The following is an 18976-nucleotide window of genomic DNA, read 5'->3' as shown; positions in this document are numbered from 1 at the left end:
TTGTGTTCTAAATTCTACCTCAACACAAAAACACTACATCAATCAGTGGGAGAAAAATATTGGCCTCAGTCAGGGCTTGTGTGTCACTGCTGTGTGTGCTATCTCTCATTCAGTGGGCTATAGCAAGCCTATTTATTTTATTTATTTTTTTAATATTATTTGGTTTCTAAAGTCTCCCTGAAAAAAAAAAAAATACCTAAAAAAACAGTGGGAGAGTAATATTGCCCTTTCAGCTTGTGTGCCAGTCTTGACTCCTGGGTGTGCCACCTCTCTCCCTCTCATTCAGTGGGCCATAGAAAGCCTATTTATTTTTTTTAAAAAATATTATTGGGTTTCTAAAGTCTCCCTTAAAAAACAAAAAATACATAAAAAAACAGTGGGAGAGTAATATTGCCCTTTCAGCTTGTGTGCCAGTCTTGACTCCTGGGTGTGCCACCTCTCTCCCTCTCATTCAGTGGGCCATAGAAAGCCTATTTATTTTTTTTTTTAAATATTATTGGGTTTCTAAAGTCTCCCTTAAAAAACAAAAAATACATAAAAAAACAGTGGGAGAGTAATATTGCCCTTTCAGCTTGTGTGCCAGTCTTGACTCCTGGGTGTGCCACTTCTCTCCCTCTCATTCAGTGGGCCATAGAAAGCCTATTTATTTTTTTTTTAAAATATTATTGGGTTTCTAAAGTCTCCCTTAAAAAACAAAAAATACATAAAAAAACAGTGGGAGAGTAATATTGCCCTTTCAGCTTGTGTGCCAGTCTTGACTCCTGGGTGTGCCACCTCTCTCTCTCATTCAGTGGGCCATAGAAAGGCTATTTTTTTTTTTGGTTTTTTTAATATTATTTGGTTTCTAAAGTCTCCCTGAAAAAAAAAAAAAAACCATAAAAAAACAGTGGGAGAGTAATATTGCCCTTTCAGCTTGTGTGCCAGTCTTGACTCCTGGGTGTGCCACCTCTCTCCCTCTCATTCAGTGGGCCATAGAAAGCCTATTTATTTTTTTAAAAAAATATTATTGGGTTTCTAAAGTCTCCCTTAAAAAACAAAAAATACATAAAAAAACAGTGGGAGAGTAATATTGCCCTTTCAGCTTGTGTGCCAGTCTTGACTCCTGGGTGTGCCACCTCTCTCCCTCTCATTCAGTGGGCCATAGAAAGCCTATTTATTTTTTTTTTTAAATATTATTGGGTTTCTAAAGTCTCCCTTAAAAAACAAAAAATACATAAAAAAACAGTGGGAGAGTAATATTGCCCTTTCAGCTTGTGTGCCAGTCTTGACTCCTGGGTGTGCCACCTCTCTCCCTCTCATTCAGTGGGCCATAGAAAGCCTATTTATTTTTTTTTTAAAATATTATTGGGTTTCTAAAGTCTCCCTTAAAAAACAAAAAATACATAAAAAAACAGTGGGAGAGTAATATTGCCCTTTCAGCTTGTGTGCCAGTCTTGACTCCTGGGTGTGCCACCTCTCTCTCTCATTCAGTGGGCCATAGAAAGGCTATTTTTTTTTTTGGTTTTTTTAATATTATTTGGTTTCTAAAGTCTCCCTGAAAAAAAAAAAAAACATAAAAAAACAGTGGGAGAGTAATATTGCCCTTTCAGCTTGTGTGCCAGTCTTGACTCCTGGGTGTGCCACCTCTCTCCCTCTCATTCAGTGGGCCATAGAAAGCCTATTTATTTTTTTAAAAAAATATTATTGGGTTTCTAAAGTCTCCCTTAAAAAACAAAAAATACATAAAAAAACAGTGGGAGAGTAATATTGCCCTTTCAGCTTGTGTGCCAGTCTTGACTCCTGGGTGTGCCACCTCTCTCCCTCTCATTCAGTGGGCCATAGAAAGCCTATTTATTTTTTTAAAAAAATATTATTGGGTTTCTAAAGTCTCCCTTAAAAAACAAAAAATACATAAAAAAACAGTGGGAGAGTAATATTGCCCTTTCAGCTTGTGTGCCAGTCTTGACTCCTGGGTGTGCCACCTCTCTCTCTCTAATTGTGGGCCATAGAAAGCCTTTTTTTTTTTTTTTTTTTTTAATATTATTTGGTTTCTAAAGTCTCCCTGAGAAAAAAAAATAAATAAATTAGGTGGGAGATTAATATTGACATTAGTGCTTGAGTGACAGTCCTGCGTGTGTGTCATCTCTGTGATTTTGTGCCACAGAAAACAGAGTGTGTAACATTGTGCCTGATTTTCCTTGTGGTCTCACCAACCTGTTAAGGGATATTGAAATCATACTGAAGTTATAGCTCACCGTGTAAGTTGTTTGACAGCAACAAATAAAGTTACTTTGGTTAAGATTTTAAAACAATGAGGAAGTCTGGTGCAAGAGGTCGTCGTGGGCGTTCATTGTCAGCTGGTAATGATGGTAGTGGTAGTGGAGCATCAGGTGGTCGTGGGGATAAAAATATTCCACCTAAGTCTGGAGCTGTGGAGCCAGTTTCGTCGTCAGGCTACACAAGGCCTCGAACGCTCTCTTTTCTGGGAGTAGGAAAACCGCTTTTAAAGGCGGAGCAGCAACAGCAAGTTTTGGCTTACATTGCAGACTCAGCCTCTAGCTCTTTTGCCTCCTCTTACGAAACTGGTAAATGTAAAAGCAGCGTGTCGCTTGTGGATGTTCACGGTCAGGGACAAGTCGCTTCCTTGTCCTCCTCAGCAAAAACTACAACAAGAGAGAAGGATGCAGCAGGCGACACAACGGGTCACTCCATGGAGCTCTTTACACATACCGTCCCTGGCTTAGAAAGTGAAACATTTAACAGGCCATGCCCATTACAAGTATATTCTGACATGGAGTGCACTGATGCACAGCCACAGCCAGAGTACTATGCTGCTCCTTTGACTCAGACCACCACATTGCCCTCTCAGGGTACAGATCCACAATCAGACCCTGATGAGACTATGTTGCCCCGCCACGAACGCTATACCACCGACCGACACAGTGACACAGACGAAGTTGCACACGAGCTCGAAGAGGAGGTAATAGATGACCCAGTTATTGACCCCGATTGGCAGCCATTGGGGGAACAGGGTGCAGGCGGCAGTAGTTCAGAAGCGGAGGTGGAGGAGGGGCCGCAGCAGGCATCAACATCGCAACAGGTTCCATCTGCCGGGCCCGTATCTGGCCCAAAACGCGTGTCAAAGCCAAAACCTGTTGGAGCACAGCGTTGCCATCCGGTTAAAGCTCAGTCTGCAATCCCTGAAAAGGGATCCGAGTCTAGGAAGAGTGCAGTCTGGCATTTTTTTAAACAACATCCAACAGATCAGCGCAAAGTCATTTGTCAAAAATGTTCAACTAGCTTAAGCAGAGGTCAGAATCTGAAAAGTCTAAATACTAGTTGCATGCATAGACACTTAACCACCATGCATTTTCAAGCCTGGACTAACTACCAAACGTCCCTCAAGGTTGTAGCACCCTCGGCCAATGAAGCTAGTCAGCAACGCAACATCCCTTCCGTCACTGTAAGGCCACCATTTTCTGCACCACCGGCAGTATCTGTGCAGGTTTCTTTGCCAGCCAAAAGCAGTCAGGGTCAGGGAACCACCAGTTTTGTAGGAGGAAATATTGCATCTAGGGCACCGGCGGAAACAATACCGTCTCCAACCGTCTCTCAGTCTGCCATGTACACCGGCACACCCGAAAGTTCCACGATCTCCAGCTCTCCAGTCCAGCTCACCCTACATGAGACTCTGGTTAGAAAAAGGAAGTACTTATCCTCGCATCCGCGTACACAGGGTTTTAACGCCCACATAGCTAGACTAATCTCGTTAGAGATGATGCCCTACCGGTTAGTTGAAAGCGAAGCTTTCAAAGCCCTGATGGAGTACGCTGAACCACGATACGAGCTACCCAGTCGACACTTTTTTTCCAGAAAAGCCATCCCAGCCCTGCACCAGCATGTTAAACAGCGCATCGTCCATGCACTCAGGCAATCTGTGAGTACAAAGGTGCACCTGACTACAGATGCATGGACCAGTAGGCATGGCCAGGGACGTTATGTGTCCATCACGGCACACTGGGTGAATGTGGTGGATGCAGGGTCCACAGGCGACATCAATTTAGGGACAGTTGTGCCTAGCCCACGGTCTAGGAAACAGTTGGCTGTAGGCGTTCGCACCCCCTCCTCCTCCTCCTCCTCGTCCTCCTGCAGAAGCTACAGCTCTTCCACAGAACGCAGTCTGCCAACCACTCCATCGGCAGATGACACTGTTGCACACCAGTTGTCCCATTATGGGCCAGCTACTGCCAAGCGTCAGCAGGCTGTATTGGCTATGAAGTGCTTGGGCGACAACAGACACACCGCGGAAGTTCTGTCCGAGTTCTTGCAACAAGAAACGCAGTCGTGGCTGGGCACAGTAGATCTTGAGGCAGGCAAAGTAGTGAGTGATAACGGAAGGAATTTCATGGCTGCCATCTCCCTTTCCCAACTGAAACACATTCCTTGCCTGGCTCACACCTTAAACCTGGTGGTGCAGTGCTTATTGAAAACTTATCCTGGGTTCTCCGACCTGCTCCTCAAAGTGCGTGCACTTTGCTCACATATCCGACGTTCGCCTGTACACGCCAGCCGTATGCAGACCTATCAGCGGTCTTTGAACCTTCCCCAGCATCGCCTAATCATAGACGTTGCAACAAGGTGGAACTCAACACTGCACATGCTTCAGAGACTGTGCGAACAGAGGCGTGCTGTTATTTATTTGTGGGAGGATACACGGGCAGGCAGTAGGATGGCAGACATGGAGTTGTCAGGTGTGCAGTGGTCGAAGATACAAGACATGTGTCAAGTCCTTCAGTGTTTTGAGGAATGCACACGGCTGGTTAGTGCAGACAACGCCGTAATAAGCATGAGCATCCCCCTAATGCGTCTGCTGATGCAAAGTTTGACGCACATAAAGGAGCAGGCGTCTGCACCAGAGGAAGAGGAAAGCCTTGATGACAGTCAGCCATTGTCTGGTCAGGGCAGTGTACAGGACGAGGTAGCGGGCGAAGAGGAGGTGGAGGACGAGGAGGATGATGGGGATGAGTATATTTTTAATGCCGAACCTTTCCCGGGGGCACAGGAAATTGGTTGCGTGTCACGGCCGGGTTCTGGTTTTTTGAGGGACACAAGTGACGTAGATTTGCCTGCAACTGCCCCTCAACCAATCACAACCGGAGATTTGACAACTGGAACTTTGGCCCACATGGCGGATTATGCCTTACGTATCCTAAAAAGGGACACACGCATTACGAAAATGATGAACGATGACGATTACTGGTTGGCCTGCCTCCTTGATCCACGCTATAAAGGCAAATTGCAAAATATTATGCCACATGAGAACTTGGAACTAATATTAGCAACCAAACAATCAACTCTTGTGTTGACTAGTGTTGAGCGATACCGTCCGATACTTGAAAGTATCGGTATCGGAAAGTATCGGCCGATACCGGCAAAATATCGGATCCAATCCGATACCGATACCCGATACCAATACAAGTCAATGGGACTCATGTATCGGACGGTATTCCTGATGGTTCCCAGGGTCTGAAGGAGAGGAAACTCTCCTTCAGGCCCTGGGAACCATATAAATGTGTAAAAGAAAGAATTAAAATAAAAAATATCGCTATACTCACCTGTCCGACGCAGCCGGGACTTCAGCGAGGGAACCGGCAGCGTTGTTTGTTTAAAATTTGCGCTATTACTTGGTTACGTGAATTCCCGGCTTGTGATTGGTCAGGTCGGCCATGTTGCCGGGACGCGGACCAATCACAGCAAGCCGTGACGAAATTACGTCACGGCTTGCTGTGATTGGTCCGCGTCCCGGCAATATGGCCGCCCTGACCAATCACAAGCCGTGACGTCACGGGAGGCTGGACACGCGCTCATTTTAAAATGGGCGCGTGTCCAGCCTCCCGTGACGTCACGGCTTGTGATTGGTTGCGCCGCGGTCAACCAATCACAAGCCGGGAGGCTGGACGCGCTCATTTTAAAATGGGCGCGTGTCCAGCCTCCCGTGACGTCACGGCTTGTGATTGGTTGCGCCGCGGTCAACCAATCACAAGCCGGGAGGCTGGACGCGCTCATTTTAAAATGGGCGCGTGTCCAGCCTCCAGTGACGTCACGGCTTGTGATTGGTTGCGCCGCGGTCAACCAATCACAAGCCGGGAGGCTGGACGCGCTCATTTTAAAATGGGCGCGTGTCCAGCCTCCCGTGACGTCACGGCTTGTGATTGGTCAGGGCGGCCATATTGCCGGGACGCGGACCAATCACAGCAAGCCGTGACGTAATTTCGTCACGGCTTGCTGTGATTGGTCCGCGTCCCGGCAACGTGGCCGACCTGACCAATCACAAGCCGGGAATTCACGTAACCAAGTAATAGCGCGAATTTTAAACAAACAACGCTGCCGGTTCCCTCGCTGAAGTCCCGGCTGCGTCGGACAGGTGAGTATAGCGATATTTTTTATTTTAATTCTCTCTTTTACACATTTTAACATTAATGTTGTTGCGATACCCGATACCCGATACCACAAGAGTATCGGAATCCCGGTATCGGAATTCCGATACAGCAAGTATCGGCCGATACCCGATACTTGCAGCATCGGAATGCTCAACACTATTGTTGACCGTTTGCTTCAGGCATTCCCAGCACACAGCGCACGTGATCGTTCTCACACGAGCTCCAGGGGGCAGCAGACTAGGAGTGTTAGGGGTGCACACATCAGAAGTGGCGTTGGACAGAGGGGTTTTCTGACCAGGTTGTGGAGTGATTTTGCTATGACCGCAGACAGGACAGGTACTGCTGCATCAATTGAAAGTGACAGGAGACAACATTTGTCCAGTATGGTTACTAACTATTTTTCATCCCTTATCGATGTTCTCCCTCAACCGTCATTCCCATTTGATTACTGGGCCTCCAAATTAGACACCTGGCCAGAATTGGCAGAATATGCATTGCAGGAGCTTGCTTGCCCGGCAGCAAGTGTCCTATCAGAAAGAGTATTCAGTGCTGCAGGTTCAATATTAACCGAAAAAAGGACTCGTCTGGCTACCCAAAATGTTGACGATCTAACATTCATTAAAATGAACCACAACTGGATTTCGAAATCTTTTGCCCCACCTTGCCCGGCCGACACCTAGCTTTCCTATGAAAGGCTCTTGCCTGTGAATTACTTTTCTAATGTCTAATTTGCTGCAGCTGATTGTACAGCATACGACATGTTTACACCTCCCTAAATGGCCAAACTCCCCACACGGGGCCGTGGTATCGCGACTTGGGGCAAGCACCCGTGAGACTGCTGTTTGTCTGAAGAGGTGGGTGTGCTCGCTTTTGGTTGACGGCATTGCTACTGGGTCCCTCATAGTACAATGTAGTGTCTCTGGCGGTGGTGGTGCGCACCCAACGTCAGACACACCGTTGTAACATGAGGGGCCCTGGGGCGGTCCCGCCGGCCTCTAGAGAGTTCCCCCCTACCCCAGCTCAAAATGTGCTCTACCACATGCAAAATTATGTTGCACAGCTCCACCAATCTTTAGTCTATTCGCTGACATCATTCAATGTCTGGCACTGACAATACACATTTGTAGACATCTATGATGCAACTTAAAGTAGTCTGTGTCTGTGTCCTATATTGGCACCATTAAATAGTTACTGCCAAATTACTATGTCAGAAACTCAGCAGATGAGCCCACCCCTGTACCTAAGTATGCCACCTTTTTTTTTGTTTTGGTTGTTTTGCGAGACATTAACATCTATTTATATTTTGGGAGTACTGGGACAGACACTCCTTGCACTACTCCTCCACTCACCACCAAGCTGCCCGTGTATCCATGTAACCGCTGTAAAACTGCCATGAGCCTATTGTTTGTTATTTTAGGCCTTTGAAGCCTGTCTGCGGTCCCTCCTTCCACTAGTCCTCCACTGACCAGACCACTGCTGCCCGTGTACCCCTGGAACCAATTATAAAGTGCCTACAGCCAGCCCATTTTTTTATGTTAGGCCTTTGAAGCCTGTCTGCGGTCCCTCCTTCCACTAGTCCTCCACTGACCAGACCACTGCTGCCCGTGTACCCCTGGAACCAATTATAAAGTGCCTACAGCCAGCCCATTTTTTTATGTTAGGCCTTTGAAGCCTGTCTGCGGTCCCTCCTTCCACTAGTCCTCCACTGGCCAGACCACTGCTGCCCGTGTACCCCTGGAACCAATTATAAAGTGCCTACAGCCAGCCCATTTTTTTATGTTAGGCCTTTGAAGCCTGTCTGCGGTCCCTCCTTCCACTAGTCCTCCACTGGCCAGACCACTGCTGCCCGTGTACCCCTGGAACCAATTATAAAGTGCCTACAGCCAGCCCATTTTTTTATGTTAGGCCTTTGAAGCCTGTCTGCGGTCCCTCCTTCCACTAGTCCTCCACTGGCCAGACCACTGCTGCCCGTGTACCCCTGGAACCAATTATAAAGTGCCTACAGCCAGCCCATTTTTTTATGTTAGGCCTTTGAAGCCTGTCTGCGGTCCCTCCTTCCACTAGTCCTCCACTGGCCAGACCACTGCTGCCCGTGTACCCCTGGAACCAATTATAAAGTGCCTACAGCCAGCCCATTTTTTTATGTTAGGCCTTTGAAGCCTGTCTGCGGTCCCTCCTTCCACTAGTCCTCCACTGACCAGACCACTGCTGCCCGTGTACCCCTGGAACCAATTATAAAGTGCCTACAGCCAGCCCATTTTTTTATGTTAGGCCTTTGAAGCCTGTCTGCGGTCCCTCCTTCCACTAGTCCTCCACTGACCAGACCACTGCTGCCCGTGTACCCCTGGAACCAATTATAAAGTGCCTACAGCCAGCCCATTTTTTTATGTTAGGCCTTTGAAGCCTGTCTGCGGTCCCTCCTTCCACTAGTCCTCCACTGGCCAGACCACTGCTGCCCGTGTACCCCTGGAACCAATTATAAAGTGCCTACAGCCAGCCCATTTTTTTATGTTAGGCCTTTGAAGCCTGTCTGCGGTCCCTCCTTCCACTAGTCCTCCACTGGCCAGACCACTGCTGCCCGTGTACCCCTGGAACCAATTATAAAGTGCCTACAGCCAGCCCATTTTTTTATGTTAGGCCTTTGAAGCCTGTCTGCGGTCCCTCCTTCCACTAGTCCTCCACTGGCCAGACCACTGCTGCCCGTGTACCCCTGGAACCAATTATAAAGTGCCTACAGCCAGCCCATTTTTTTATGTTAGACCTTTGAAGCCTGTCTGCGGTCCCTCCTTCCACTAGTCCTCCACTGACCAGACCACTGCTGCCCGTGTACCCCTGGAACCAATTATAAAGTGCCTACAGCCAGCCCATTTTTTTATGTTAGGCCTTTGAAGCCTGTCTGCGGTCCCTCCTTCCACTAGTCCTCCACTGGCCAGACCACTGCTGCCCGTGTACCCCTGGAACCAATTATAAAGTGCCTACAGCCAGCCCATTTTTTTATGTTAGGCCTTTGAAGCCTGTCTGCGGTCCCTCCTTCCACTAGTCCTCCACTGGCCAGACCACTGCTGCCCGTGTACCCCTGGAACCAATTATAAAGTGCCTACAGCCAGCCCATTTTTTTATGTTAGGCCTTTGAAGCCTGTCTGCGGTCCCTCCTTCCACTAGTCCTCCACTGGCCAGACCACTGCTGCCCGTGTACCCCTGGAACCAATTATAAAGTGCCTACAGCCAGCCCATTTTTTTATGTTAGGCCTTTGAAGCCTGTCTGCGGTCCCTCCTTCCACTAGTCCTCCACTGGCCAGACCACTGCTGCCCGTGTACCCCTGGAACCAATTATAAAGTGCCTACAGCCAGCCCATTTTCTTATGTTAGGCCTTTGAAGCCTGTCTGCGGTCCCTACTTTAAATACTCCTCCACTCACCACCAAGCTGCCTGCCCGTCTATCCATGTAACCGCTGTAAAACTGCAATGAGCCTATTGTTTGTTATTTTAGGCCTTTGATAGCCTGTCTGCGGCCCCTACTTGCAATACTCCTCCACTGACCACAATGCTGCCTGGAGTGCCTGCCTGTGTATCCATGTAACCGATGTAAAACTGCCATGACTGCCTACTGTTTGTTATTTTAGGCCTTTGATAGCCTGTCTGCGGCCCCTACTTGCAATACTCCTCCACTGACCACAATGCTGCCTGGATTGCCTGCCTGTGTATCCATGTAACCGATGTAAAACTGCCATGACTGCCTACTGTTTGTTATTTTAGGCCTTTGATAGCCTGTCTGCGGCCCCTACTTGCAATACTCCTCCACTGACCACAATGCTGCCTGGAGTGCCTGCCTGTGTATCCATGTAACCGATGTAAAACTGCCATGAGTGCCTACTGTTTGGTATTTTAGGCCTTTGATAGCCTGTCTGCAGCCCCTACTTGCAATACTCCTCCACTGACCACACCAATGCTGCCCGTGTACCCCTGGAACCTATTTAAAAGTTCATAGAGCCTAGTTATATATTTTATTTACTATTAATAAGGCCATGATGGACTACACTGTACCACGCTACAAGCTAACCAGTCGACACTTCTTTTGCGAGAAAAGCCATCCCAACCCTCCACCAGCATGTAGAAGACCGCATTGTCCATGCACTCTGGCAATCTGTGAGTACAAAGGTGCACCTGACAACAGACGCATGGACCTGTAGGCATGGCCACGGAAGATTACGTGTCCATTACGGCGCAATGGGTTAATGTGTTGGATGCATGGTCCACAGGGGACAGCCTACTAAGTCTGTCTGCAGTCCCTAATTCAAATTGTCCTCCACTGTCTAAATCGGAGCTTCCACCTTCTGGCTTTCGGCCTATAGTATCAGAAATTAAACTGCATTTGGCCTTCAACTTTGGTTAGGGCCTACTAACGGCTTCTGCCCCTCCCTGGTGTTGCCCTCAACTAAATAAAGCTGAGCTTCAACCTTCTGCTCCAAATTACCATTTTAAAAAATGCAATAGGCTTTTCCGGCCTACTAAAGGTGTCTGTCTGTGTGCCCCTGCCTGGTGTTGTCCTCAACTAAATAAAGCTGAGCTTCAACCTTCTGCTCCAAATTACCATTTTAAAAAATGCAATAGGCTTTTCCGGCCTACTAAAGGTGTCTGTCTGTGTGCCCCTGCCTGGTGTTGCCCTCAACTAAATAAAGCTGAGCTTCAACCTTCTGCTCCAAATTACCATTTTAAAAAATGCAATAGGCTTTTCCGGCCTACTAAAGGTGTCTGTCTGTGTGCCCCTGCCTGGTGTTGTCCTCAACTGAATAAAGCTGAGCTTCAACCTTCCGGCTCTCATTAAGTGGTTTTTAAAAAACAAAATGGTGGTTAGGGCCTACTAACGGCTTCTGCCCCTCCCTGGTGTTGCCCTCAACTAAATAAAGCTGAGCTTCAACCTTCTGCTCCAAATTACCATTTTAAAAAATGCAATAGGCTTTTCCGGCCTACTAAAGGTGTCTGTCTGTGTGCCCCTGCCTGGTGTTGTCCTCAACTGAATAAAGCTGAGCTTCAACCTTCCGGCTCTCATTAAGTGGTTTTTAAAAAACAAAATGGTGGTTAGGGCCTACTAACGGCTTCTGCCCCTCCCTGGTGTTGCCCTCAACTAAATAAAGCTGAGCTTCAACCTTCTGCTCCAAATTACCATTTTAAAAAATGCAATAGGCTTTTCCGGCCTACTAAAGGTGTCTGTCTGTGTGCCCCTGCCTGGTGTTGTCCTCAACTAAATAAAGCTGAGCTTCAACCTTCTGCTCCAAATTACCATTTTAAAAAATGCAATAGGCTTTTCCGGCCTACTAAAGGTGTCTGTCTGTGTGCCCCTGCCTGGTGTTGTCCTCAACTGAATAAAGCTGAGCTTCAACCTTCCGGCTCTCATTAAGTGGTTTTTAAAAAACAAAATGGTGGTTAGGGCCTACTAACGGCTTCTGCCCCTCCCTGGTGTTGCCCTCAACTAAATAAAGCTGAGCTTCAACCTTCTGCTCCAAATTACCATTTTAAAAAATGCAATAGGCTTTTCCGGCCTACTAAAGGTGTCTGTCTGTGTGCCCCTGCCTGGTGTTGTCCTCAACTAAATAAAGCTGAGCTTCAACCTTCTGCTCCAAATTACCATTTTAAAAAATGCAATAGGCTTTTCCGGCCTACTAAAGGTGTCTGTCTGTGTGCCCCTGCCTGGTGTTGCCCTCAACTAAATAAAGCTGAGCTTCAACCTTCTGCTCCAAATTACCATTTTAAAAAATGCAATAGGCTTTTCCGGCCTACTAAAGGTGTCTGTCTGTGTGCCCCTGCCTGGTGTTGTCCTCAACTGAATAAAGCTGAGCTTCAACCTTCCGGCTCTCATTAAGTGGTTTTTAAAAAACAAAATGGTGGTTAGGGCCTACTAACGGCTTCTGCCCCTCCCTGGTGTTGCCCTCAACTAAATAAAGCTGAGCTTCAACCTTCTGCTCCAAATTACCATTTTAAAAAATGCAATAGGCTTTTCCGGCCTACTAAAGGTGTCTGTCTGTGTGCCCCTGCCTGGTGTTGTCCTCAACTAAATAAAGCTGAGCTTCAACCTTCTGCTCCAAATTACCATTTTAAAAAATGCAATAGGCTTTTCCGGCCTACTAAAGGTGTCTGTCTGTGTGCCCCTGCCTGGTGTTGTCCTCAACTGAATAAAGCTGAGCTTCAACCTTCCGGCTCTCATTAAGTGGTTTTTAAAAAACAAAATGGTGGTTAGGGCCTACTAACGGCTTCTGCCCCTCCCTGGTGTTGCCCTCAACTAAATAAAGCTGAGCTTCAACCTTCTGCTCCAAATTACCATTTTAAAAAATGCAATAGGCTTTTCCGGCCTACTAAAGGTGTCTGTCTGTGTGCCCCTGCCTGGTGTTGTCCTCAACTAAATAAAGCTGAGCTTCAACCTTCTGCTCCAAATTACCATTTTAAAAAATGCAATAGGCTTTTCCGGCCTACTAAAGGTGTCTGTCTGTGTGCCCCTGCCTGGTGTTGTCCTCAACTGAATAAAGCTGAGCTTCAACCTTCCGGCTCTCATTAAGTGGTTTTTAAAAAACAAAATGGTGGTTAGGGCCTACTAACGGCTTCTGCCTCTCCCTGGTGTTGCCCTCAACTAAATAAAGCTGAGCTGCAACCTTCTGCTCCAAATTACCATTTTAAAAAATGCAATAGGCTTTTCCGGCCTACTAAAGGTGTCTGTCTGTGTGCCCCTGCCTGGTGTTGTCCTCAACTAAATAAAGCTGAGCTTCAACCTTCTGCTCCAAATTACCATTTTAAAAAATGCAATAGGCTTTTCCGGCCTACTAAAGGTGTCTGTCTGTGTGCCCCTGCCTGGTGTTGTCCTCAACTAAATAAAGCTGAGCTTCAACCTTCTGCTCCAAATTACCATTTTAAAAAATGCAATAGGCTTTTCCGGCCTACTAAAGGTGTCTGCCCCTCCCTGGTGTTGTCCTCAACTGAACAAAGCTGAGCTTCCACATTCTGGCTTTCGCCCTATACTATCAGATATTAAACTGCATTTGGCCTACTAGTGTGGTTAGGCCCTTGAAACAGTGTCTGCTGCTCTTGGGTTTGCTACTCCACTGAACAAAGCAATGCCGCCTGTTTAGTCCTGTTACCAATTTTGAACTGCATTTAGCCTACTTTATTCTTTGGCCCTATATCTGTTTCCTCCTCATCCTGCCCATTGCCCAGCCACTGCTAAATGAGTCTGCTGGTACATTGACCTAGACCACTACATTCCCCTTGTACTCTACACAGCCAGAATCTGACCCTGCTGAAAGTAAGGTTCCCCTTCCCGCATGTTATACCACCTTACACAGGGACAAAGAGGAAGGTGCAGATGAAAGTGCAGGTTCCTTCATCAGGTGGGGGGGCATACTCGTTGGCGACGTCACTGGCACAGGGCCCCTCAGAGTACGCAAAAGTGTCGCTGCTGGTGGGAGGCGCCCCCGCCATGCAAACACACCGCCGTACTTTGAGGGGCCCTGTGCCAGTGCCAATGCGAACGAGTGGGCCCCCCCTGCTTGCTCAGGATCACAGCACTTGCAACGTTTAAATACTTACCTTTCCCTGCAACACCGCCGTGACGTAGTCCGCATTTCCTGGGCCCACGAAAAACTTGAGCCAGCCCTACTCCCCCCACAACTTTCCCCCAATTCCCTATGCCCAACTATTATTATACAGTTAATTAAGATTGGCAAGCTTCAGAAACAAGAATGGATGTTTTTGGCATTAAAATGGGCACTGTAGGTGTTTTCCTGGCCTCCACTCACTGCCGACTATGCTTCCCCATTGACTTGCATTGGGTTTCGTGTTTCGGTCGATCCCCGACTTTTAGCGATAATCGGCCGACTGCACTCGACTCGACTCTGGACAAAATCGGGTTTCCCAAAACCCTACTCGATCTTAAAAAAATGAAAGTCGCTCAACCCTATTCCCGACGCGTTTCCTCCCCTGTTCAGGGGGTTCATCAGGGGAAGTTGTCCAGGTTAATGGAGGTACTCTGCAATGGCAGACATAACCTCCCTAAGTGACAGATTCCTCCATGTGAGGGTAAAGCAGGAGACCTTTTTTAGGTATACATATTAAAAGTTAAGTCTTAATAAGTTTAGTGGCTGGCTATGCTGTTCTGCTTATTCATATTAGTCAGATTGATCTGGAGCAGCACGTTCGGGTTTTGATTTGCTGGATATACATTGAAAGTGACTCTAGTTCCTTGGCATAGTCTTCCACCTGTTTCCCTGCATAAAGTGCAGATTTGGCACCTGAGGACTATGGTCATGAATAGTGTTGAGCGATACCGTCCGATACTTGAAAGTATCGGTATCGGAAAGTATCGGCCGATACCGGCAAAGTATCGGATCCAATCCGATACCGATACCCGATACCAATACAAGTCAATGGGACTCATGTATCGGACGGTATCCCTGATGGTTCCCAGGGTCTGAAGGAGAGGAAACTCTCCTTCAGGCCCTGGGATCCATATTAATGTGTAAAAGAAAGAATTAAAATAAAAAATATTGCTATACTCACCTGTCCGACGCAGCCGGGACCTCAGCGAGGGAACCGGCAGCGTTGTTTGTTTAAAATTCGCGCTTTTACTTGGTTACGTGAGGTCCCGGCTTGTGATTGGTCAGGGCGGCCATGTTGCCGGAACGCGGACCAATCACAGCAAGCCGTGACGAAATTACGTCACGGCTTGCTGTGATTGGTCCGCGTCCCGGCAACATGGCCGCCATTAACCAATCACAAGCCGTGACGTCACGGGAGGCTGGACATGCGCGTATTTTGAAAAGCGCGCGTGTCCAGCCTCCAGTGACGTCCCGGCTTATGATTGGTCACGGCGCCATGTTGCCGGGACGCGGACCAATCACAGCAAGCCGTGACGAAATTACGTCACGGCTTGCTGTGATTGGTCCGCGTCCCGGCAACATGGCCGCCATTAACCAATCACAAGCCGTGACGTCACGGGAGGCTGGACACGCGCGCTTTTCAAAATACGTGCATGTCCAGCCTCCCGTGACGTCCCGGCTTGTGATTGGTTAATGGCGGCCATGTTGCCGGGACGTCACGGGAGGCTGGACACGCGCGCTTTTCAAAATACGCGCATGTCCAGCCTCCCGTGACGTCACGGCTTGTGATTGGTTAATGGCGGCCATGTTGCCGGGACGCGGACCAATCACAGCAAGCTGTGACGTAATTTCGTCACGGCTTGCTGTGATTGGTCCGCGTCCCGGCAACATGGCCGCCCTGACCAATCACAAGCCGGGACTTCACGTAACCAAGTAAAAGCGCGAAATTTAAACAAACAACGCTGCCGGTTCCCTCGCTGAGGTCCCGGCTGCGTCGGACAGGTGAGTATAGCGATATTTTTTATTTTAATTCTCTTTTTTACACATTATTACATTAATGTTGTTGCGATACCCGATACCACAAAAGTATCGGATCTCGGTATCGGAAATTCCGATACAGCAAGTATCGGCCGATACCCGATACTTGCAGTATCGGAATGCTCAACACTAGTCATGAACTTTCTTCCACCTTTCCTTCTTGCAAAAAAGTCAAGCTGTCTGAGCCACAAGTTGTGCAGCAGTCTCTTCTACTGTTTGAGGACTCCGTTAGATGTGGTTCCATGGTTCATCTACCTGGACCTGCCCCACAAGGGGAAGAGACTGAGTCCACTGATGCCCAACAACTTGCTATGTCAGAGGGTGAGTATGTGGGAGGGCCAGTGCATATGGTCAGCGGGCCACTGCAGGACATCTCAGAGGATGAGGAAACACAGGTACCAACTGGTGCATCTTTTTGCAGTTTGCCAACTGCAAGGAGGGCAGGGTGAGGAGTGGTTTTAAGATGATGCAAGGATGATGAGGTCACAGATACTACATGGAGCAAAGGCCATCATAGTGACGTGCTCAGTTCTGCCCCCATACAGTACCCTCCAACTTCGTAATGTCACCGTTAGTGTTCCATCACGTTATATACTGCCCCCATAGTGTGCCCTCACAATATACAGTATATTTTTCCCCATAGTGGGCTATCACACTATATACAGCCCCTGATAATATGCCCTCACACTGTATACTGCCCCACATAGTGTGGTCTCACTCTCTATACTAACACCCCATACTATTCACTATAAATATGCTGACCCCTTATTCTGTTCACTTTTTATACTGAGCTCTATACTGTGCTCTGACTCTCTATACTGACTCAACCCTAAACTGTTCCTTCATTCTCTATACTGACCCCCCATACTCTACTCTTACTCTCTATATTGACTCTCCAAACTGTGCAGTAATGTCTGCAAGGTGAGCATGGGAGCTAATTGGAGCTCATGTAACATCAGAAGTGCCTGCATGAACAGAGGTTCATTTGTGCTTGCATTTTTAAGACACATTTACAAATAAATGATGTCCTTTCAATTTTCAAAGACATCAGTATGGTTATGTGCTCTGGACAAGGGAGTGGGAAATGAAAAAAAATTAAATAAAATAACCTTTCTCCTGTTGCCACACCTGGTGTCTAGTAGCAAATACTGGCCTTGTCATCACCACTTGCCACAAGCTGAAAGTCCTTGAACTGAAAGATCTTGATTTATCACTCCGTTAGATCACAACTTGCATAGGCTAAGGCCATGTGCACACGTTCAGTATTTTTCGCGTTTTTTTCGCGTTTTTTCGCTATAAAAACGTGATAAAAACGCGAAAAAAACGCTTACATATGCCTCCTATTATTTTAAGTGTATTCCGCATTTTTTGTGCAAATGTAGCCTTTTTTTCCGCGAAAAAATCGCATCGCGGAAAAAAAAGCAACATGTTCATTAAAATGCGGAATTGCAGGGGATTCCGCACACCTAGGGGTCCATTGATCTGCTTACTTCCCGCACGAGGCTGTGCACACCATGCGGGAAGTAAGCAGATTATGTGCGGTTGGTACCCAGGGTGGAGGAGAGGAGACTCTCCTCCACGCACTGGGCACCATATAAGTGGTCAAAAAATAAGAATTAAAATAAAAAATAGTCCTATACTCACCCTCGATGTCTTCCCGCCTCCACTGCACGCTGCCGTTCGGTTCCTGTAGCTGATGTGCGGTGAAGGACCTCGCCGATGACGTCACTGTCCTGTGATTGGTCATGAGCGGTCATGTGACCGCTCACGTGACCGTGACGTCACGGAAGGTCCTGCGCGCACACACCAGCTATAGGAAGACGAACGGACGCCGCTGATGAGATGTCTGGGTGAGTATAAGCATTTTTTTATTTTTTTTATTATTTTTAAACATTCTCTCTTTTACTATAGATGCTGCATAAGCTGCATCTATAGTAAAAAGTTGGTCACACTTGTCAAACAGTATGTTTGACAAGTGTGACCAACTTGTCAGTCAGTTTTCCAAGCGATGCTACAGATCGCTTGGAAAACTTTAGCATTCTGCAAGCTAATTACGCTTGCAGAATGCTAAAAAAACGCGAAAAAAACGGAAAAAAAACGCAAAAAAAAAAATGCGGATTTCTTGCAGAAAATTTCTGGTTTTCTTCAGGAAATTTCTGCAAGAAATCCGCAACGTGTGCACATACCCTAAGGGTACCGTCACACAGTGCCATTTTCATCGCTACGATGGCACGATTCGTGACGTTGCAGCGTCGTATGATTATCGCTCCAGCGTCGTAGACTGCGGTCACACGTTGCAATACACGGCGCTGGAGCGATAATTTCATGACGTACTTGCGATGTAGAAGCCGTTGGTTACTGTGCGCACATCGTATACAACCTGTGTCACACGATGCAATCATGCCGCCACAGCGGGACACTAGACGACGAAAGAAAGTTTCAAACGATCTGCTACGACGTACGATTCTCAGCGGGGTTCCGGATCGCAGTAGCGTGTCAGACACTATGATATCGTAACGATATCGCTAGAACGTCACGAATCGTGCCGTCGTAGCGATGAAAATGGCACTGTGTGACGGTACCCTGTTGGCACTCGTCAAATTTACAAGCGTGTATTTCTGCGCTCATTCTCAATTTTGAATAAATTGAGATAATCTGAAAATTTTTGTTTCCATTTTTTTATCGTTGGTGCTGCAATTTCAGTTTTGAGGAGTGTATGTTCTTTCATTAATTTGTACCAGTAAATTTAGCACAGACTATTATTTATTTACCTGTCTCGAAAAAAACAGTAATTTATAAAAGCCATAATGTTAATCTTCAGGTAAATACCATTCTAAACACATAAGGGTGTCTGATATTTTTGTTGCTATAAGAAAATTAAGTTATATTTTCCCTGCAGCTTTTCGCTTCCAGTCTAGTGGGTGGCACTGGGACAATGAGAAGTCAGCGATTTCCACGCAGTGATCCAGCTTTTAGTTACGTCCACCACCTCTAGACCAACATCCTACTCAGCACACACACTACAGAGCAGTATATTGGTCATCAAGCAGCCATACATCTATTTAGGACAGTATTTATCTGCAGATTAAAACCATGACTGCAGCTAGAGTTGTGCTCAAAAGTTTATATACCCCAGGAGAAATTTTGCTTTCTTGC

This window comes from Ranitomeya variabilis, chromosome 5 (assembly GCF_051348905.1).
Source record: "Ranitomeya variabilis isolate aRanVar5 chromosome 5, aRanVar5.hap1, whole genome shotgun sequence".
Classification (NCBI taxonomy): domain Eukaryota; kingdom Metazoa; phylum Chordata; class Amphibia; order Anura; family Dendrobatidae; genus Ranitomeya; species Ranitomeya variabilis.
Note: the sequence above shows the minus strand (reverse complement) of the source record.